Source organism: Arachis stenosperma, chromosome 9 (assembly GCF_014773155.1).
Source record: "Arachis stenosperma cultivar V10309 chromosome 9, arast.V10309.gnm1.PFL2, whole genome shotgun sequence".
Classification (NCBI taxonomy): Eukaryota; Viridiplantae; Streptophyta; class Magnoliopsida; order Fabales; family Fabaceae; genus Arachis; species Arachis stenosperma.
The window spans coordinates 64129923-64152975 of record NC_080385.1 but is presented as its reverse complement, the minus strand read 5'-3'; the positions used below and the strand labels follow the sequence as shown (position 1 = coordinate 64152975).

The 23053-nt window shown below is 37.0% G+C and overlaps 1 long non-coding RNA gene across 1 annotated transcript; it reads left to right on the top strand.

Moving 5' to 3' along the window:
- Positions 1 to 507: 507 nt before the first annotated feature.
- Positions 508 to 22374, top strand: LOC130948214 (uncharacterized). Its single transcript, XR_009072975.1, has 3 exons — positions 508 to 813; positions 6780 to 7605; positions 22132 to 22374. It is a non-coding gene; the product is annotated as an uncharacterized LOC130948214 (long non-coding RNA).
- Positions 22375 to 23053: the final 679 nt, after the last annotated feature.

The following is a 23053-nucleotide window of genomic DNA, read 5'->3' as shown; positions in this document are numbered from 1 at the left end:
TTTTTATATTTTTTTTTAATTGAGTCCTTGTGCTAAAATTTTTTTTAGTTAGGTCTTTACATTTTTTTTTCTTTTATTTAGGTCTTTATACTAATTTTTTTTTTATTTGAGTCTCTATAAAATTAAACCAATTACTACTAAGAGGAATTAAATAAAAAAAAAATTAATACAGGGACCCAATTAAAAAGAAAAAAAGTATAGAGACCTAATTGAAAATTTCATGAAATTATAAGGACCAACAAAATAGTTAAACCTTGTTAATTTATACAAATTAATACGATATAAAAAAATGGATAAATAAAATTTTTTTTACATGAATTATATTTATTTTTTCAAACAATTAAATACGTTTTTTTTAGTTTTGTTACAAAAAGCTCCTTTTTCAATAACAATTAAAATTAAAATGAAATCAATCTAACAAATAAAAAAATCAAAATTAATTAACCAAAAAAATAATCTCAATTTAAAAATATCTATATTTGTTCTTATTCTCTGGACATCCAAATTTATTGTTATCTCAAAAATGATAAACAAATCTTAACCCAAGCAAAAGCTCAAAACCAATTCTCGTTTCCTTTTACTTGGCGCTTGTTTCTTTCTAAATTCTGTCTCCGCTACGTGCTTCCCTGTCTCACGTCGTTGTCCTGCCTTCGTTGCCCTACGTCATGCCATTGTGCAATCGCCGCCCTGCCTCAAGCCATTATGCTGTCAACACCTTGTGTCACATGCTCGCGTTGGCTACTCCCTTGGGTATGGCTTGCTGCTCATCTTTGCTCCCTTGATCTCTTTTCCGTTATGGCATTGCTGGTTTAGGTAAGCTATAAACCTTCTCTTTTCTCCTTTGATAGTTTCCTCTCACCTCTGGTCTTTTCAATACTTTAATTCAATGTTCAAACTTTAATATACTATATTCATTGATTTTGTTTTGAATATGATTTCTAATTTATTATTGTACTAGTTATTGGATTAATTTTTGAATTTTCTCTGTCAAATTGAACTCAGTTAAATTTTGAATTCTTTTAGTTGAATTTTTCTGTATTCTATTTTGTTTTGAATTGCCTAAATTAAATTATCTAATATTTCTTGTTTAGTTTTATTTTGAATTTGCTGTTGTGTAATTGATTTGCAGAATTTATATTAATTTCGAAAGATTTACAAACTTTTGTCATTTTTCTCCATTGCTCTTTTCTAAAAGATTGATGTGAATTATACTAGAGAAGTAACAAGCTAAGGTACTATATTTCTTCTCGGATCATTCCATTTATGATCTACGAATTACTCTATTAAATGAAGCATTTTGATTTTTTTTCTTTCCAGTTTAGATATCTTTATTAATTAGGCCTTGGCTTTTGGTGCACGAAATTGTGATCTCAATGGCGCCAACAACTTGATATGCACAATTGTAATCTTAACTCTTTTTTATAACTTTGCACAACTAACCAGCAAGTACACTGGGTCGTCCAAGTAATAAACCTTACGTGAGTAAGGGTCGATCCTACGGAGATTGTCGGCTTGAAGCAAGCTATAGTCATCTTGTAAATCTCAGTCAGGTGGATTCAAATGGTTATAAACTTTTGATAATTAAAAGATAAATAAACATAAAATAAAGATAGAGATACTCATGTAATTCATTGGTGGGAATTTCAGATAAGCGTTTGGAGATGCGTTGTTCCTTATGAATCTCTGCTTTCCTATTGCCTTCATCCAATCCTTCATACTCCTTTCCATGGCAAGCTGTATGTTGGGTGTCACCGTTGTCAATGGCTACTTCCAGTCCTCTCAGTGAAAATGGTCCTCTACGGTTTCTGTACGGCTAATCAACAGTCGATTTCTCGTCTCGGATGAAAAATACCATGCACATATATCGTATGGCTAATCAGCTGTTGGTTCTTGATCGTGTAGGAATAGGATTTACTATCCTTTTGCGTCTATCACTACGCCCTACAGTCACGAGTTTGAAGCTCGTCACAGTCATCCCTTCCCAGATCCTACTCGGAATACCACAGACAAGGTTTAGACTTTCTGGATCTCAGGAATGCTGCCAATGGATTCTAGCCTATACCACGAAGATTCTAATCTCGGATTCAGATGCCCCATTGTCAGAGGGGATTCAATGTGAATCATTGATTAGAAACCAAAGAGATATACCTTCAAGCTTGTTTTCATGTAGAACAAAAGTGGTTGTCAATCACGCGTTCATAAGTGAGAATGGTGATGAGTGTCATGTAATCATCACATTCATCATGTTCTTGTGTGCGAATGGATATCTTAGAATAAGAATAAGCATGAATTGAATAGAAGAACAATAGTACTTTGCATTAATACTCGAGGAACAGCAGAGCTCCACACCTTAATCTATAGTGTGTAAAAACTCCACCGTTGAAAATACATAAGAACAAGGTCTAGGCATGGCTGAATGGCCAGCCTCCCCAAACGGCATATGAATTCGAAAATAGGGAAAAAGACCCCTAATAAAATAGTAAAAAGTTCTATTTATACTAAACTAGTTACTAGGGTTACAGAAATAGGTAAATGATGCAGAAATCCACTTCCGGGCCCACTTGGTGTGTGTTTGGGCTGAGCATTGAAGCTTTCATGTGTAGAGACTTCTCTTGGAGTTAAACGCCAGTTTGTAACTTATTTCTGGCGTTTTACTCTAGCTTGCAACTTGTTTCTGGCGTTTAACGCCAGAATAGGGCAAAAAGCTGGCGTTGAACGCCAGTTTGCATCATCTAAACTCGAGAAAAATATGGACTATTATATATTGCTGGAAAGCCCTGGATGTCTACTTTCTAACGCAATTGAGAGCGCGCCATTTGGGTTTCTGTAGCTCCAAAAGTCCATTTCGAGTGCAGAGAGGTCAGAATCCAACAGCATCAGCAGTCCTTTTTCAGCCTCTGAATCAGATTTTTGCTCAGGTCCATCAATTTCAGTCAGAAAATACCTGAAATCATAGAAAAATACACAAACTCATAGTAAAGTCCAGAAATGTGAATTTTGCTTAAAAACTAATAAAAATATACTAAAAACTAACTAAATAATATTAAAAACTATGTAAAAATAATGCCAAAAAGTGTATAAATTATCCGCTTATCACAACACCAAACTTAAATTGTTGCTTGTCCCCAAGCAACTGAAAATTAAATAGGATAAAAAGAAGAGAACATACAATGAATCTCACAATATCAATGAAACTTAGTCCCAATTAGATGAGCGGGGCTAGTAGCTTTTTGCTTCTGAACAGTTTTGGCATCTCACTTGATCCTTTAAAATTCAGAATGATTGGCATCTATAGGAACTCAGAATTTTAGATAGTGTTATTGATTCTCCTAGTTTAGTACGTTGATTCTTGAACACAGCTACTTTATGAGTCTTGGCTGTGGCCCTAAGCACTTTGTTTTCCAGTATTACCACCGGATACATAAATGCCACAGACACATAACTAGGTGAACTTTTTTCAGATTGTGACTCAGCTTTGCTAAAGTCTCCAGTTAGAGGTGTCCAGAGTTCTTAAGCACACTCTTTTTGCTTTGGATCATTGACTTTAACCACTCAGTCTCAAGCTTTTCACTTGGACCTTCATGACACAAGCACATGGTTAGGGACAGCTTGATTTAGCCGCTTAGGCCTGAATTTTATTTTCTTGGGCCCTCATATCCATTAATGCTTAAAGCCTTGGATCCTTTTTACCCTTGCCTTTTGGTTTAAAGGGCTATTGGCTTTTTCTTTTTTTTTCGCTACTTTTTTTTCTTTTCACTGCTTTTTCTTGCTTCAAGAATCAATTTCATGATTTTTCAAATTATCAATAACATTTCTCTTTGTTCATCATTCTTTGAAGAGCCAACAATTTTAACATTCATAAACTTCAATATAAAAAATATGCACTGTTCAAGCATTCATTAGAAAACAAAAAGTATTTACACCACATAAAATAATTAAACTAATTTCAAGATAAAATTTGAAATCCAAGTACTTCTTGTTCTTTTGTAATTAGGCACATTTTTCATTTAAGAGAGGTGAAGGATTCATAGAATTATTCATAGCTTTAAGACATAGATACTAGACACTAATGATCATGTAATGAAGACACAAACATAGACAAACATAAAGCATCAAATTTGAAAAACAGAAAAATAAGAACAAGAAAATCAAAGAACGGGTCCACCTTAGTGATGGCGGCTAGTTCTTCCTCTTGAAGATCCAATGGAACGCATGAGCTCCTCAATGTCTCTTCCTTGCCTTTGTTGCTCCATCCCTAGTGCTTTTGGTGCTCCTATCCTTAGTTGCTCCCAATAGTTGTGTGGAGAAAAATGTATCCCTTGAGGCATCTCAGGAATTTCTTGATGAGGGAATTCCTCATGCTCTTGTTGAGGTCCATAAGTGGGCTCTCTTGTTTGTTCAATCATTTTTCTAGTGATGGGCTTTTGAGATGAATCTCTCCATCTCCCATGACTCGGAGGTGGAAGCTTTTGCCTTCCCTTTCCTCTTTCTAGAGGTTTCTCCGGCCTTAGGTGCCATAAATGGTTATGGAAAAGTAAAAAACAATGCTTTTACCACACCAAACTTAAAAGGTTTTCTCGTCCTCGAGCAAAAGAAGAAAGAAAGAATGGGAAAAAGAAGAAAATGGAGAAGATGGAGGATGGTATGTGGTTCGGCCAAGGGGTAGAAGTAGTGTTGGCAATGTGTGAAAATGAAGGAGTGTGGAGGGGTTTATATAGGGAAGAGGATAGGATTTGATAGGTGAGTGGTGTTTTGGGTAGAGTGTTATAGAGATGTGCGAGGGGGAGAGAGAGAGAGAGGTGGGGTAGGTGGGGATCCTGTGGGGTCCACAGATCCTGAGGGGTCAAGGACTTCTCATCCCTGCTCTATTTAGGCGTGCAAAACACCCAAAGAGTGCAATTATGGCGTTTAACGCCAAACTGTTGCCTGTTTCTGGCGTTAAACGCCAGTTGCTTGTTTCTGGCGTTTAACGCCAACTTGATGCTCTGTTCTGGCGTTAAACGCTAGTCTGGTGCCCATTTCTAGCGTTAAACGCCCAGAATGGTGCCAGGCTGGACGTTTAACGCCCATTCTGCTACTCTTACTGGCGTTTAAACGCCAATAACCTTATCCTCTAGGGTGTGCAATTTTTAATGCTGTTTTTGAATCTGCTTTGATTTTTGCAGTTGTTTTTGTGACTCTACATGATCATCAACCTAAAGAAAATATAAAATAACATAGATAAATAAAATTGGGTTGCCTGCCAATAAGCGCTTCTTTAATGTCAATAGCTTGGCAGTGAGCTCTCATGGAGCTTCACATATGTTCAGAGCATTGTTGGGACCTCCCAACACCAAACTTAGAGCTTGGTTGTGGCCTCCCAACACCAAACTTAGAGTTTGACTGTGGGGGTTTTGTTTGACTCTGCATTGAGAGAAGTTTTTCTTGCTTTCTCTCCATGGTTACAGAGGGTGATCCTTGAGTTTTAAACACAAGGTAGTCCTCATTCAATTGAAGGATCAACTCTCCTCTGTCCACATTAATCACAGCTTTTGCTATGGCTAAAAAGGGTCTTCCAAGGATGATGGATTCATCCTCATCCTTCCCAGTGTCTAGGATTATGAAATCAGCAAGGATGTAAAAGCCTTTGACCTTTACTAGCACGTCCTCTACTTGTCCATAAGCCAAGTTTAAAATGTTATCAAAATTTTAGTTTCCGTCTCTAAAAATTTCAGTCCCCTATGTCTCTACTTTTTGGAGGTACTGAAATACTGAAATTTTAGGGACAGAGATAGAAATTTTAGTACCAGTCTCTGAGCCAACAAACATGATATTGTATCTCAGTCTCCCAGTCTCTATTCCAGTACCTCAGAACAAATGCTACCTTATATATTTCTGGAAAGCTCTGAAGGTTAGATTTCCATATCTGTTGAGAACGCTCTATTTAGACTTTTGTAGCTCCAGAAAAGCTCTTTCGAGTGCAAGGAGGTCAGATTTGGACAGCATCTACAATGCTTTCTCTGTCTCTAAATCAGACCAGCTCCTCAATTTCAGCCAGAAATTACCTGAAATTGCACAAAAACACAAAAAATCAAAGTAGATCCAAAAATGTGAATTTAACACTAAAACCTATAAAAACTTAATAAAAACTAAACAAAACATACTAAGAACTATATGAAAATGATGCCAAAAAGCGTATAAAATATTCGCTCATCAACGCACGAGCTTGATTTCACACTCTGATAACTAATAGATTAATTATGAACCAAGGAGATTAGGAAATTAAATTTTATAGTTTGGGGAAGTAAAAATATTTAGGATATATATTAAAATACTAATCTAAAGGTTTTGGCCTGAAATTATGCCAAACACACCAAAAATCAACCTTGGGATACCCCTTGCCCTAAAACACTTCAACCACAATATTCCTAAGTGAAAGAGAAAGAGAGTGATGGTGACGGAGGGAGGAAGAACAAATGGCCTATGTCACTATTCACACATCACACTAAATTGCTCATAACTTTCAATCCAAAGCTCCGATGGACGAACCATTTGTGACCACGTGTTTGTCTCAAAATCTTCTTTCATTCTATCTAATCAAAGTGGTAAGAAACTCAAAATTTCTTATCCAATTATTCCTTCTCTTTAATTTTGTGATTTTGGTTTGGGGTATTGAGAAATTTTGTAACTTTGATGGTTTAGAGGTGCTCTAGTATGAGCTATTGCTAGATTTCATCCATATGAACAGTGAGTAAAGGTGAAAAACTCTTAACCTCTTTCAATTTTTCAATTTCATGAAGGTTAGGGATTGAGAATTGTGATTATGTATGAATTGGTAAAAATTTAGATTGAATAGCTTGGTTGGAACTTACTTGACGTGGTTTAGTGCGGAGTTGAGTTGCGGAATCAAAGGAGTGAGGATTGCCAGACATCGAGTTTGCCGGAGACAATTCAAAGTTGGGAGAAAATCAATGTCATTAAGGTATGAGTTTGAGTTTCAAGTAGACATTATGTAAAATTATATGAATACATAGGTTAATTGTCCCTAGGATAGGTTTAAATTGAAATTGGTTGTTGTGATTAGTTGAATGAATGTATGTATGTATATGTATGATTAATTTGGTGGCAATATTGTAGAATTGAGTCACACTAAATTGCTCATAACTTTCAATCCAAAGCTCCGATGGACGAACCATTTATGACCACGTGTTTGTCTCAAAATCTTCTTTCATTCTATCTAATCAAAGTGGTAAGAAACTCAAAATTTCTTATCCAATTATTCCTTCTCTTTAATTTTGTGATTTTGGTTTGGGGTATTGAGAAATTTTGTAACTTTGATGGTTTAGAGGTGCTCTAGTATGAGCTATTGCTAGATTTCATCCATATGAACAGTGAGTAAAGGTGAAAAACTCTTAACCTCTTTCAATTTTTCAATTTCATGAAGGTTAGGGATTGAGAATTGTGATTATGTATGAATTGGTAAAAATTTAGATTGAATAGCTTGGTTGGAACTTACTTGACGTGGTTTAGTGCGGAGTTGAGTTGCGGAATCAAAGGAGTGAGGATTGCCAGACATCGAGTTTGCCGGAGACAATTCAAAGTTGGGAGAAAATCAATGTCATTAAGGTATGAGTTTGAGTTTCAAGTAGACATTATGTAAAATTATATGAATACATAGGTTAATTGTCCCTAGGATAGGTTTAAATTGAAATTGGTTGTTGTGATTAGTTGAATGAATGTATGTATGTATATGTATGATTAATTTGGTGGCAATATTGTAGAATTGAGTGAATTGTGAATTGTTGATGTTGAATATTGATGGGAATTGTTGGAAATGAATGATTGATAGGATAATTGGATTCTTAGAATGATTGAGAATTGATACCTGGATGTTTAGAATGTGTATAAATAGTTTTAGAGTGACTTATGAATGAGTTAAATTGAAATTTTGGTGAAATTGAGTATAGGTTCAATTTGGTAAAAATATCATTTTAACCAACTTCGACGGCAATAACTTGGTTCTCGGATCCTCAAATATTGTGAAACTTGTCTTAAATGAAAATTAGGTCCGAGTACTTTATGACGTTCAAAGAACGAACGAAATAATTTTTAACGGAAAAGTTATGCGAGTTTGAAGTTTTGATAAAAAAAAATTGAACTTTCTATAGCATATCATCTTTTTTTGAAAGTCCTACACTTGTGCGTACACAGAATGTCACATGACGCGAGTAAATGGTTCTGTCTAGTACTCTCGCGTACGTGAGAGTAGTCCACGTATGTGACAATGTCAAATTTTGAACTCATGCGTACGCAGCAATGTCACGCGACACGGGCAAATGTTTCTAACAATATTCTCACAGATGCGAAGGTAGTCCACGTACGCGACATTGCCAAATTTTGGACTCATATGTACACGGAGGGTGCTTGCGTACACGACCATTCTATTTTGCTAAAAAATAAATTTTTGAGTTTTTTACCATTTCTCTAGCCTTCTAAACCTCTGTAAACCTTGTTATGATTCTAGAGCCAATATAATAGAGGGTAGAGGGGGTTAAGGATGAGACCTAATGAGTCGAGACAGCAAATCGAAGAGAGATGAATTATGATATTAATAGTTGATGATAATTGGTTATGATTAAGATATGATGAGGATGATTATGATATTAAGAGATGATGATGATCAGGCTATCTATATATTTATAAATGTTGAAATGTTGATATTGATGTGTGGAAAATGATCCAACACAAAACTCACCGGCAAGTGTACCGGGTCGCATCAAGTAATAATAACTCACATGAGTGAGGTCGATCCTACAGGGATTGAAGGATTGAGCAATTTTAGTTTAGTGGGTGGTTTAGTCAAGCGGATCAAGTGTTGGTTGAGTGATTTGTGTTTAACAGGAAGTAAATGACAGTAAATGTAAAGGGAGAGGGGAATTTGCAGTAAATTTAAGAACAGGAAGGTAAAATGGACTGAATCTTAAAGAACAAGAAAGTAAATGACTGAAACTTAAAGTGCAAGAAATGTAAATTGCAGTAACTTAAATTGCAAGAAATATAAATTGCTTGAAAGTAAAAGGGAATTGAGGACAGGGATTGCAGAATTTAAACAAGAGAATGTGAATTGCAACAATTAAGAGAACAGAAATTGAATTAGAAGCAATGAGAATTAAATCAGCAAGGAAATAAAGTGCAGCAGAGGTTCCCAGAGGAACCAAAAGTAAAATTTGGTCTCAGGTCTCAAGAGACTAGGTAGCAGAGCCTAGATCTCTATTTGCCTTCCTAGATCCAAGTTAACAAAGCAATTGACAAGAATTAGAAGAAGAAGCAGTAAAGGAAATGTAAATGGATTCAATTATGCAGAAAGAGATTTGAAGAGAATTTGAATGGGAATTGAGACAGAATTTCCTCAATTTCTCACACCCAAAACTCATAAACAGAAGATTAGAAATGCTCAGGCAAGAATGAGGAAGAAGAGAGATCAATTCTCCTCCCCAATTCTCAGAAATCTCGGTGAAGTCACCAAGAACAATTGCCAAAGCTCAAAAGAAAAGTGAAAGTAAAAGTAAAATTCAAAAGTAAAGGTAAAAGTCCTAATTACATCAAACTAACTCCTATTTATACACTTTCTATTCTTGGATATTGGGATTTGGATGGGCTTTTGAATTGGTGAAGAAATGAATTCAAATGGATTTTTAATTTAAATTTTCGGCCCAAAATGGTGGCTCCCAGGAGGCTGCGCTGCCCTTGTGGAGGGCAGGGCAGAAAATTGGTGCTTGGTGCGGAGGTTTGGTGCGTCTTGGGTGCGTGTTGGTGCGGATTGGTGCTGCCAGGAACGCAAAACGCTGCCCTGCCCGCGCCAAGGGCAGGGCAGAAAATTGTGGTGCTGCCAGATCGAGGAGTGTGCGCGCTTGGCGCTGCCAGGGTCGAAAATTGGTGCGCCAGAATCGCTTCTTGGTGCGCCACACACAAGATGCTGCCCTGCCCGCGCAGAGGGCAGGGCAATGTTCCCTCTTTCACGTCCCATGTTCGAAACACGGCAGAAGCACACGCTCATCATTTTTCTTGGCTTCATGGCACGGCAATCAACCTTAAGTCCTAGCTTCCTCATGGTTCCTTGTTCGATCCTTGTGGCATGCATCATAGGCATTTTCCCTTTGATTTCTTTCCTTGGAGAGCCCGATACTGCCCTTGTAGATGGCAGGGCAAGGTTCTCTTCCTCTTGGTTCCAAGGCACATTTTGTGCTCTGCCCTTGTAGTGGGCAGGGCAGAGTTGCCTTCTCTTCTTGGTTCTCTTATGTTGCCCTCCGAGAGGGCAGTGTGCCCTTGTGGAGGGCAATGTTGCCTTCCTCTTTGCATGCGGCACGCTTCTTCTCTCTTTTGCCACACTTTCCTTTCCTTGGGCTACACTTCTTAGGCCACGCTTTTCCTTTTCTTTTCTTTTCTTCACCTATAATAAACCAAAACAACCACTCCAAGTATCACTAAATTCAAGAGGCTTATAAATCAATTAAAATTCAATTAAAATTAGCTTAAACCTCATGATTTAACATTAATTTCATGGTGGTTGCTTGATTTAGAGAAGTTATGCATTTTCACTCCAAATCACTTACTTAGGATGCAAGAAAGTGCATAAATGCTAACAAAACAAGTGAAATTAGCTTGAAAAATGGGTATATGATGACTTGTCATCACAACACCAAACTTAAATCTTGCTTGTCCCCAAGCAAGCATCAAAACTAAGAGTAAATGGAATGAATAAGAAAAGGATACTTATCCTTATTATGCAGATAGCAGAACTTGATCTATGGGGCATTTATGCAGACAATGACAACTCAGGTTATTATTCCTGTTACATAATATATATCTTTCCTCAAAAGCTTGCTAAACTTGCTGTTATAAGACTCACTTTTTACTCACTCCCTTGCTAACTTTTCTTGGCTTACAATGCTTAACAAGCTTATTATTCTTTTAGAGGTTGGGTGTCAAATGCTGCAGCATAGCCTTTGGCTTTATTTTCTTTTCTTTTGCTCAACATCTTTCCACCACAGACACATGGCTCACTAATTCTTCCTAGGATCATTGATGCCCAGCATCTCTTTGGATAACTAAATGTTTTGTATCTAAGTTGCTCTTTATTGTGGAGTTTCAATTGGCCATCCCAAATCAGTTGATCTAAGTGACCGGGTTTTAAAATACCCCTTAGAATTTACTCATCCAAGCAGATCTTAGTACAAGAACACCACAGGCATATGTCCTAGGGTCCAAGCTATTGGTGTCCAACCTTTATTCTTTGTTTTTCTTGCCATTTTGGCTTTTTCTTTCTTCTTTTTCTTTCTGTTTTTGTTACCGAGGGCCTTTTCATTATTGATGAGAGTCTTTGTAACAGCAAGCTAACTCACAATTGAATGAGAATGATATTATGCAACAATTATTTCATGAGTTATGCATTTAATCAAACACATATACCACCACCAACTTCCATTCATACTTATGCAACATTGGATATTTCACTTTTCAATTCAAACCAAACTCTTTTATTTAAGCATATGGGAAACAAAACAATATTTAAAGCTAAGTGATGGATACAAGCAATATGCAGACTTAGCATTTTTAGCAAACAATTTCACTTGCAACTAGATAAACACTTTAGCAAGACATACAATGGTTTCCAGATTCAAAACTTTTCACAGCAGCAAGGATTAAGTTTCAGATACAACCTTTGAAGTTGCAGCCCTTTGATTTTTCCTTCTGTTGTGTTCTCTTTGAGTTAAGATGCATAATGTCTTCAATTGTTGACTCATGTCCTGCATAATCCTCAAAGTTGCTTGCTTCTCAAGCCCTTAATTATATGGTTAGTATGTATAAACTGAGTGTGGTTCCTGGATTGATTTTGGTGTGGGAACACCAAACTTAATTGTTTGCCACTGTCTCAGATATAACAAGTTAACCATATGTGAAACCTTGTATTCTTGCTAAAGGTTATAGAATCTAAACTAGAAAGCAATTTAAACAGTTGAATAATGTGATTGATTGCTTGGAGCTAGAATCATACAAGAGGTGAGAGTGTGTTTTTAAATGATATTTTTGGTGGAACACCAAACTTAGAAGTTTTCATTCTCCCTCAAATTGTTTTGGTGTGTAACACCAAACTTAGCTCCTTGCAATGCATACCAATTATTCAACATTTTTATTGAAAAGCTATGAAAAAGACAACTACCTCAGGTTGGGTTGCCTCCCAACAAGCGCTCTTTTATTGTCACTAGCTTGACATCTTCTATTTTTGCTTCAAGAGAGATTTAGGTTCTGGACCTCCTTTTCTTTGTTCCATTGCCCCCCTAGGTACGGTTTTGCTCTATGACCATTTGCTGTAAACCGACTCTTTGTTGCTTCATCTAGCAATTCAATACTCCCATAAGGAAAAACCTTAGTTACCAAGTATGGACCAGTCCATTTAGACTTGAGCTTGCCAGGGAATATCTTGAGCCGTGAGTTATACAGGAGTACTTGTTGTCCAGGTTTGAATTCTTTCTTCAATATCTTCCTGTCATGCCATCTCTTAGCTTTCTCCTTGTATATCTTGGTATTTTCATAGGCTTCTAGCCTAAACTCATCTAGCTCATTCAGCTGCAACAATCTCTTCTCTCCTGCTGCTTCAGAATCCAAATTTAGAAGTTTAGTGGCCCAAAAGGCTTTGTGCTCAAGCTCTACAGGGAGATGACAAGATTTGCCATATAACAGTTGAAATGGGGACTTCCCAATAGGAGTTTTGAAAGCTGTTCGGTATGCCCAAAGTGCATCTTCCAACTTCCTAGCCCAATCCTTTCTTGTGCTACCAACTGTTTTTTCTAGGATCTTCTTCAGTTCCCTGTTTGCTAATTCTGCCTGCCCATTAGTTTGAGGATGATATGGTGTGGCTACCTTATGAATAACTCCATATTTGTGGAGAAGTTTCTCCATTTGTCTATTACAAAAATGGCCACCACCATCACTGATGAGACCCTTGGGCACTCCATATCTAGTAAAGATGTGCTTCTTTAGGAATTGGAGGACAATTTGTGCATCACAGGTAGTTGTGGCTATGGCTTCCACCCATTTTGAAACATACTCTACTGCTACCAAGATATATTTAAATGAATAAGAAGGAGGAAAGGGTCCCATGAAATCAATGCCCCATAGATCAAACAATTCTACTTCCAAAATGAAGTTCTGTGGCATCTCGTTCCTTCTTGTTAGTCCTCCTGCTCTTTGGCATTCATTACATTGGTGGACAAACTCCCTGGCATCTTTGAAGATGGTCGGCCAATAGAACCCACTTTGTAGTATTTTTGCTGCTGTTCTTTCTGGACCAAAGTGTCCACCATAAGCTGAGCCATGGCAATGCCATAATATGTCTCTTATTTCACCTTCAGGAATACATCTCCTGATTATTCCATCAGAGCACCTTCTGAACAGATAGGGTTCATCCCACAAGAACTTCTTTGCTTCATTGATTAGTTTCCTCACTTGTTGCTTAGTGAATTCTTGCGGTATCTTTCTCCCTACTTTGTAGTTTGCTATATCAGCGAACCATGGTGTTTGTTGGATATGCATAAGATGTTCATCTGGGAAACTTTCATTCACAGGTAATGAAGCCTTTTGAATTGTTTTTGGTGGCAGCCTTGAGAAATGATCAGCAACTAGATTTTCAGTGCCTTTCCTGTCCCTTACCTCAATATCAAATTCTTGTAAGAGTAGAATCCACCTGATAAGTCTTGGTTTAGCATCCTGTTTTGACATCAAATACTTGAGAGCAGCATGATCAGTATAAACCACAATTTTAGATCCTATCAAGTATGATCTGAACTTATCAAATGCATAGACTACAGCTAACAATTCCTTCTCTGTTGTAGTGTAATTTTTTTGAGCTTCATTCAATACTTTACTTGCATAATATATGACATGATGCAAGTTTCCCTTTTTCTGTCCAAGTACAGCACCAATTGCAATTTCACTTGCATCACACATGAGTTCAAATGGTAAGTTCCAATCCGGGGGTGTGATAATTGGTGCTGTTGTGAGTTTATGTTTTAAAGTTTCAAAAGCATGCTGGCAATTTTTATCAAAAACAAAAGGTTGATCAATCATCAAAAGGTTACTCAAAGGTTTGGCTATTTTAGAAAAATCTTTGATAAACCTTCTATAAAATCCTGCATGCCCCAAGAAACTTCTAACAGATTTCACATTAGTTGGTGGAGGGAGTTTTTCTATTATTTCCACTTTTGCCTTGTCAACCTCTATTCCTCTTCTTGAAACTTTATGACCAAGAACAATCCCCTCAGGTACCATGAAATGGCACTTCTCCCAGTTCAAAACCAAATTAGTTTCTTGGCACCGTTTCAAGACAAGAGTTAGATGGTTTAAGCAAGTATTGAAGTTATCACCGAAAACAGAGAAGTCATCCATGAAAACCTCTAAAAATTTTTCAACCATATCTGAGAAAATGGAAAGCATACACCTTTGAAAAGTGGCTGGGGCATTGCATAATCTAAATGGCATTCTTCTATAGGCAAAAACTCCAACTGGGCATGTGAATGAAGTCTTTTCTTGGTCTTTTGGATCTACAACTATCTGATTATACCCAGAATAGCCATCCAAGAAGCAATAATAAGCATGGCCAGCCAACCTTTCAAGCATTTGATCAATGAAAGGAAGTGGGAAGTGATCTTTGCGTGTGGCATCATTCAACCTTCTATAGTCAATACACATCCTCCACCCTATCACAGTTCTGGTGGGAATGAGTTCACTTTTCTCATTAATAATGAATGTCATCCCCCCTTTCTTTGGTACCACTTGGACTGGGCTTATCCATGAGCTATCAGAGATGGGATATATGATTCCTGCATTCCATAATTTCATTACTTCCTTCTGGACGACTTCCTTCATTGCAGGGTTGAGTCTTCTCTGAGGTTGAATTACTGCTTTGGAATTGTCCTCCAAAAGAATCTTATGCATGCATACTGTAGGGCTGATGCCTTTCAGGTCATCAATGGTCCATCCTAAGGCATCCTTGTGAGCTCTGAGAACATCCAGAAGCTCTCCTTCTTCTTTCTTTGTCAAGGACGAATTGATGATCACAGGGAGGCTTTCTGAAGTGCCAAGAAATGCATATTTGAGATGAGAAGGTAATGGCTTCAGTTCTTGCTTTTGCACCTCTTTTTTCTTGCTTGGTTCCACCTCTTTGTTTATGAAGGCTTCAGCCACATGTTCCTCTATTGTTTCTTGATTGTCTTTTTCTTGCTCATGCTGATCAATATCTAACATTTCTTCCACCAGGCTCTCTATCATATCCACCCTCAAATGATCTTCCTGTTCTGGAGGGTGTTGCATTGACTTAAAAACATTGATGATCATTTGCTCATTGTGTACTCTGAAAATCATTTCTCCTTTTTCCACATCTATAATGGCTCTTGCAGTTGCTAGAAATGGTCTGCCCAAGATGATTGAATTGTTGCCTTCCTCATCAGTATCTAAGATTACAAAATCTGCAGGGAAGATAAACTCTCCAACCTTTACTAGCAAATTCTCCACAATTCCATTTGGTATCTTGATTGATCTGTCTGCCATGACTAGTGACATCCTGGTGGGTTTGAGTTCTTCTATGGCAAGCTTCTTTATCATGGACAAAGGCATTAAGTTGATACTAGCTCCAAGATCACAGAGAGCTTTGTCCAAGGATAGTTTGCCTATAGTGCATGACACTACAAAACTCCCTGGATCCTTAAGTTTTGGTGGGATTCCTTTTTGGAGCACGGCGCTACATTCCTCACTAAGCATCACCGTTTCCTTCTCATTCCAATCTCTTTTCTTGTTGATGAGCTCTTTTAGGAACTTGGCATATAAAGGCATTTGCTCCAATGCTTCAGCTAAAGGTATGTTGATCTCCAACTTCTTAAAAGTCTCAAGAAATTTGTGGAAATGCTGATCCTTTGTTTCCTTGTGAAATCTCTGTGGATAAGGTAATGGTGGTGTTGAGCTCTTCTCCACTTGATGTTGTTTTGGAATTTGTTCTTCCAGGATCTTCTTTCCTTTCTTCAAATTCTGTGGTTTGTTGTCTTCCTCTGTGAGTTTTTCTGGGACATTCTTGGTCATCATGTCCTTGTTGATGGCTTCATCATTCTTTGTTGGCTCAGTGTCATTATGCTTGGTTGCCCCTTGGTCACCATCTGTTAACACTTTTCCACTTCTTAGTTGCACGACCTTGCATTCTTCCTTTGGGTTGGGAATGGTGTCACTAGGTAGTGAACTTGATGGTTTTTCAACAGAAATCTTCTTGGAGATTTGTCCAATCTGTCTCTCTAGGTTCTTCATGGAGGCTTCTTAGTTCTTTGTTGTCAATTCTTGGTTCTTCATCAGTTTCTCCATGAGCAGCTCTAGATTGGTGATTCTCTGTGAATCTTGTGAGATGGGTTGATTTTGGGGTGTTGATGGATGATGATAGGTGTTTTGGTTAGTTGGGTGGTTATTAGGTGGGTATTGGTTAGAATTGGGGTAGTTGTTTTGTGGTTTTCTGTATGTATTTTGACTAGTGTTTGGCTGGGGGTTGTGGTTTGTGTTTTTCCAATTGTTCTGACTTGTGTTTCTTTGCCATGGTTGTTGGTTTTGATTATGGTTGTCTCCCCATCTGAGGTTGGGATGGTTCTTCCAAGGTGGATTGTAAGTATCCCCATAGACTTCATTTGTTCCAGGATTTTGGTTGTGCATGTATTGGACTTGCTCTTGCTGTTGCTCCTCTTGAGTGTCTTCACTTTGCACCCAAGTGGTTGGAGGTTGGCTTGTGGTGTTCACTGCTGCCACTTGCAAGCCATCAATCCTTTTGGCCATTTGCTCAAATTGTTGCTGAATCTGCTGCTGCATCATCTTGTTCTGAGCCAGAATAGAATCAACTCCTTCCAACTCCATTACTCCTCTTCTATGTGATGGTTGGCGTTGTCTTTGATGAGCAAAGAAATATTGGTTGTTGGCCACCATATCAATGAGGTTTCGAGCTTCCTCTGTGGTCTTCATGAGTTGTAATGAGCCTCCGGCAGAGTGATCAAGAGCTTCTTGAGCTTTAAGAGTGAGTCCCTCATAGAAGTTCTGCAACTTGTCCCACTCAGTGAACATCTCTGGTGGACATTTCCTCAATAGAGCCTTATATCTTTCCCATGCTTCATATAAGTTTTCAGCCTCCAATTGAGTGAACGTTTGAACCTCAGTCTTGAACCTTAGGATTCTTTGAGGTGGATAAAATTTGGCAAGAAACTTGCCCACCAAGTCATCCCAAGTGTTGATGCTTTCTTTTGGAAAGGTCTTTAGCCATTGAGTAGCCTTATCTCTGAGAGAGAATGGAAAGAGCAGCAACTTGTAGCTATCAGGAGGTACACCATTGGTTTTCACCGTGTCACAGATTCTCAAGAAGGTAGACAAATGTTGATTTGGATCCTCCAAAGGCCCTCCTCCAAAAGAACAATTGTTTTGAACCAGAGTGATGAGTTGTGGCTTGAGTTCAAAATTGTTTGCATTGACATTGGGAGGAAGAATGCTACTCCCACAATGCCTAGCATTTGCAAATGTGTATGAAGCCAAGACTCTTCTCTGTTGTTGATTATTGTTGGCTCCTTCTCCTGGTTGATTGGTATCTCCTTCCATTTCTTGGAATTCCTCCTCGGATTCTTCTTCTCCAACAACGTTCTTCCCTCTTTCGGCTCTTCTTATTCTCCGAAGAGTTCTTTGATCAATTTCAGAGAGGATAGGGGAAGATCTTCCTGTACCTGACATACAAACACACAACAATAAACACACAAACCCAGAAAGCTAATGAAACTTCAATCTATAGCTCGAATGAAGTTTTAGTTAGTTTAAGCAAAAACTCAAACAGTTAGTGTGTTAGTAAGAATTAGAATAACAGAAAAGAAAAAAATGCTTAATCTAGACCTCCACTTCACTTAATCATTGTCAATCTATTTCAATCCCCGGCAACGGCGCCAAAAACTTGATGTGTGGAAAACGATCCAACACAAAACTCACCGGCAAGTGTACCGGGTCGCATCAAGTAATAATAACTCACATGAGTGAGGTCGATCCCACAGGGATTGAAGGATTGAGCAATTTTAGTTTAGTGGGTGGTTTAGTCAAGCGGATCAAGTGTTGGTTGAGTGATTTGTGTTTAACAGGAAGTAAATGACAGTAAATGTAAAGGGAGAGGGGAATTTGCAGTAAATTTAAGAACAGGAAGGTAAAATGGACTGAATCTTAAAGAACAAAAAAGTAAATGACTGAAACTTAAAGTGCAAGAAATGTAAATTGCAGTAACTTAAATTGCAAGAAATATAAATTGCTTGAAAGTAAAAGGGAATTGAGGACAGGGATTGCAGAATTTAAACAAGAGAATGTGAATTGCAATAATTAAGAGAACAGAAATTGAATTAGAAGCAATGAGAATTAAATCAGCAAGGAAATAAAGTGCAGCAGAGGTTCCCAGAGGAACCAAAAGTAAAATTTGGTCTCAGGTCTCAAGAGACTAGGTAGCAGAGCCTAGATCTCTATTTGCCTTCCTAGATCCAAGTTAACAAAGCAATTGACAAGAATTAGAAGAAGAAGCAGTAAAGGAAATGTAAATGGATTCAATTATGCAGAAAGAGATTTGAAGAGAATTTGAATGGGAATTGAGACAGAATTTCCTCAATTTCTCACACCCAAAACTCATAAACAGAAGATTAGAAATGCTCAGGCAAGAATGAGGAAGAAGAGAGATCAATTCTTCTCCCCAATTCTCAGAAATCTCGGTGAAGTCACCAAGAACAATTGCCAAAGATCAAAAGAAAAGTGAAAGTAAAAGTAAAATTCAAAAGTAAAGGTAAAAGTCCTAATTACATCAAACTAACTCCTATTTATACACTTTCTATTCTTGGATATTGGGATTTGGATGGGCTTTTGAATTGGTGAAGAAATGAATTCAAATGGATTTTTAATTTAAATTTTCGGCCCAAAATGGTGGCTCCCAGGAGGCTGCCCTGCCCTTGTGGAGGGCAGGGCAGAAAATTGGTGCTTGGTGCGGAGGTTTGGTGCGTCTTGGGTGCGTGTTGGTGCGGATTGGTGCTGCCAGGAACGCAAAACGCTGCCCTGCCTGCGCCAAGGGCAGGGCAGAAAATTGTGGTGCTGCCAGATCAAGGAGTGTGCGTGCTTGGCGCTGCCAGGGTCGAAAATTGGTGCGCCAGAATCGCTTCTTGGTGCGCCACACACAAGATGCTGCCCTGCCCGCGCAGAGGGCAGGGCAATGTTCCCTCTTTCACGTCCCGTGTTCGAAACACGGCAGAAGCACACGCTCATCATTTTTCTTGGCTTCATGGCACAGCAATCAACCTTAAGTCCTAGCTTCCTCATGGTTCCTTGTTCGATCCTTGTGGCATGCATCATAGGCATTTTTCCTTTGATTTCTTTCCTTGGAGAGCCCGATACTGCCCTTGTGGAGGGCAGGGCAAGGTTCTCTTCCTCTTGGTTCCAAGGCACATTTTGTGCTCTGCCCTTGTAGTGGGCAGGGCAGAGTTGCCTTCTCTTCTTGGTTCTCTTATGTTGCCCTCCGAGAGGGCAGTGTGCCCTTGTGGAGGGCAATGTTGCCTTCCTCTTTGCATGCGGCACGCTTCTTCTCTCTTTTGCCACACTTTCCTTTCCTTGGGCTACACTTCTTAGGCCACGCTTTTCCTTTTCTTTTCTTTTCTTCACCTATAATAAACCAAAACAACCACTCCAAGTATCACTAAATTCAAGAGGCTTATAAATCAATTAAAATTCAATTAAAATTAGCTTAAACCTCATGATTTAACATTAATTTCATGGTGGTTGCTTGATTTAGAGAAGTTATGCATTTTCACTCCAAATCACTTACTTAGGATGCAAGAAAGTGCATAAATGCTAACAAAACAAGTGAAATTAGCTTGAAAAATGGGTATATGATGACTTGTCATCAGATATATGATTGATGGCAATAATGATTACGATGAATTGTGATCAAAGATCCAAATGATATATGAATTAAAATTTATCTGAGTCACGAGTCTCCCTGGGTAGACACAATGGTTTGTCCCTACTTGCTCCAGGTTAAGATTTAAGATTCTATTGACCTTCCATCGCAAGATATGGCCGGACAGTTATACCTTTCCGGATGATTCCCTCAATGAGATGATGAATGAATGAATATGAATACGAATATGAATAACCTCTTGGGGATGCGCACACTGAGGGATTGTCTAGGGTTAGTTATCGGACATGTCGAGTTTGGCTGTATAACTGACATATGAGCTCATTGGCCATAGGACAGACATGCATTATTTACATTTGTATGTTTTGCTTATGTGTTCATTTGGTAATTGGCTTGCTTACTTGATTAATTCTATTTACCTACTACTTGATCTATTCACTGTATCTGTTCTCCATATTTGTGTATTCCTTGTATGTTTTGTATGTGTTTGATATCTAAGAAATCCCTTATGCTGGCGATGGTGACACTAAAGGTTGTTCTTGAATTGGTGATTGGGAGGTTGCAAAAGGCGCAGAATGAAGAGATAGACTAGAATTCTTTGTATAGAATTTCCATTTTTCTGTTTTAGAGAGAACTCTAGGCTTGGATCTGGGTCGCTGAAGTTTAGGATTGCCTAGTGGGTTCATGTAACATTTACATGGTCTCTATTTTGAACTTTTACCTTGATGGGAACCTTTTGGTTCTCGCCTATTTCATGAATTTGTTGTTTTCAGATACAGGACATGATGCACCTCGCTGAGCATGCTGGATACTCTTCTGAAAGCAAAGATTTACTTTTGGGGGGATTTATGTTTTGTACTTCGTGTATATATATATATATATATATATATATATATATATATATATATGTATGTATTTTGTCTTTTTAGAGGTCTAATACCTTATCACCCCTTATTTATGACTTAAGTGTAAAACTCTGTGTCGTAAGGTGTTACACTCTGGCCCAATTTACCCATTCCATAATCATTATGAGGCAATCGAACCACAATATCCATTTACCAATCAAATTCACAATCAAACCCTCATTCAACACAAAATTCACACCAAACAATTGCTATCAACAACATCCATTATTCAAGACCATCCTAAGGGAATTTAACTTAGGTTTTCACATAACCATACATAATGTCTATCTAAAACTAAAACCCATAACTTGTTGACGGCGGCTTCCCAACTCTTGGATTTTCTTCTCCGATCCAACCCAATCCTCAATCGATCCTCTAAGCCTCCACCAAGTGATTCAAAATTAACCTAAGCATCCAACTCGTACCAAAATTGACCAACCAATAGAAGCTACTCTATATAATCTAATTACATCAATTATTTCAATATTTATGCTAGGATTTTCTCTTAAAATTGGGAACAATGAAAAAGTTGATTTTTCTTACCTTGTACCACTTAATCTTGAGTCAAAACTCTGCTAAAACATGAGATTAAGCTTTTTCTAAACATCGAAATCACATTGTTTCACACCCACTCAACCAAAACTCGAAAATAATGAGAAATTCAAAAATGAGCCAAAGATCTTGCGAATACTGATCGCGAAAGTGGTGTAGAATCGAAGAAGATGACGGAGTAGTTGCGTAACCACAAATGGGTCTTCGATAAGAGTTATGGTTTGTGAGATATGTGGATTTGAGTGTATGAGTGAATAGTGAAGTTAGGGTAGTTGGTTCCTCTCTTCTCTTCTCTACGTGACTCACTATCTCAAAAAGGCAAATGATATGAATTTGGGGTATTTGGGTCATGGGCTTAGGTTTAAGTGAGGGCAAGTTATAATTTTAGTTCAGTGGTCCCACTCTGAGACCAAAATTTTTAAGATGAGTATTTAGGTTTTTATTCTAAATATTTTTCTTGTTATTTTTATAATTTTGATTTTCTTACATGCAGTACCAAACAGATTTAATTTGGTATAGTTAATTGTAACATCGGTACATTTTTTTCGTAATTAATTATATTTTCATGCTCAAAATTATTTTCTAAGTTAAATTTTCACCAATGAATTTTCAAAGTATAAATTTTAAATTCTTAACTCTTTTTTGGTCATAATTAAATTATTAATTAATTATTTATCATTTATCTGAATTTTACAGGCGTTGACAACACAACGGCGTGATACAAAATAACGAAAACGAGACAATAAAGCGAGGCAAGGTCGACAACACGAAAACACAAGGAAAGGGAGTGCGCAGCAGAGATATGGTTAAGGAAGGAATAAACAAAAAGAGGAAAAAGAGTACTATTTTTGAACTTTTGCTTGGGTTAGAATTTGTTTATTATTTTTGGGGCAACCATAAATTTGGATGCTGAGAGAAGAAGAGCAAATACAAATATGTTCGATTAGAATTATTTTTTTGGTTAATTGATTTTTATTTTTTTTCTTCTTTGAAATTTAATACATTGATTTGATTTTAATGTTAATTGTTATTGAAAAAGAGTATTTTTGTTATAGAAATAAAAAGATTATTTAGTTATTTAATAAAAATAATTATAAAGATATATTGTTCTTTTTATAATTATTTATGAGGATATTTTTGTATATATAATAACGTAACATTTTTTAAAAAATAAATACAAAATAAATGCTATTAAATTAATGAATTTATTTAGTTAAAGTTAATGTCTTTTATTTTTTTTAACTTAACTTTAATATTTACTAGTAAAATACATTGCATATTTTGATAATTAGTTCTTAAATATAAATTGAATAAAAATTGTATATTAAAAATTAGTTGAAATAATAAAACATTTTGTATTGTCTCTATCTATTATCTAACAAAATTATTATTATTATTATTATTATTATTATTATTATTATTATTATTATTATTATTATTATTATTATTATTATTATTCAAGTTTGGTCTACTTTCATTAGACGATTGAATAATCATTAAGTACCATAAAATATATAACGGAGATATGAGAAATTTGGTGTATTTTTTTCTTTAAAATATCATTCATCACATATAATTGATAAAAAATATACTTCACTATTTTAAAGATTCAAATAAG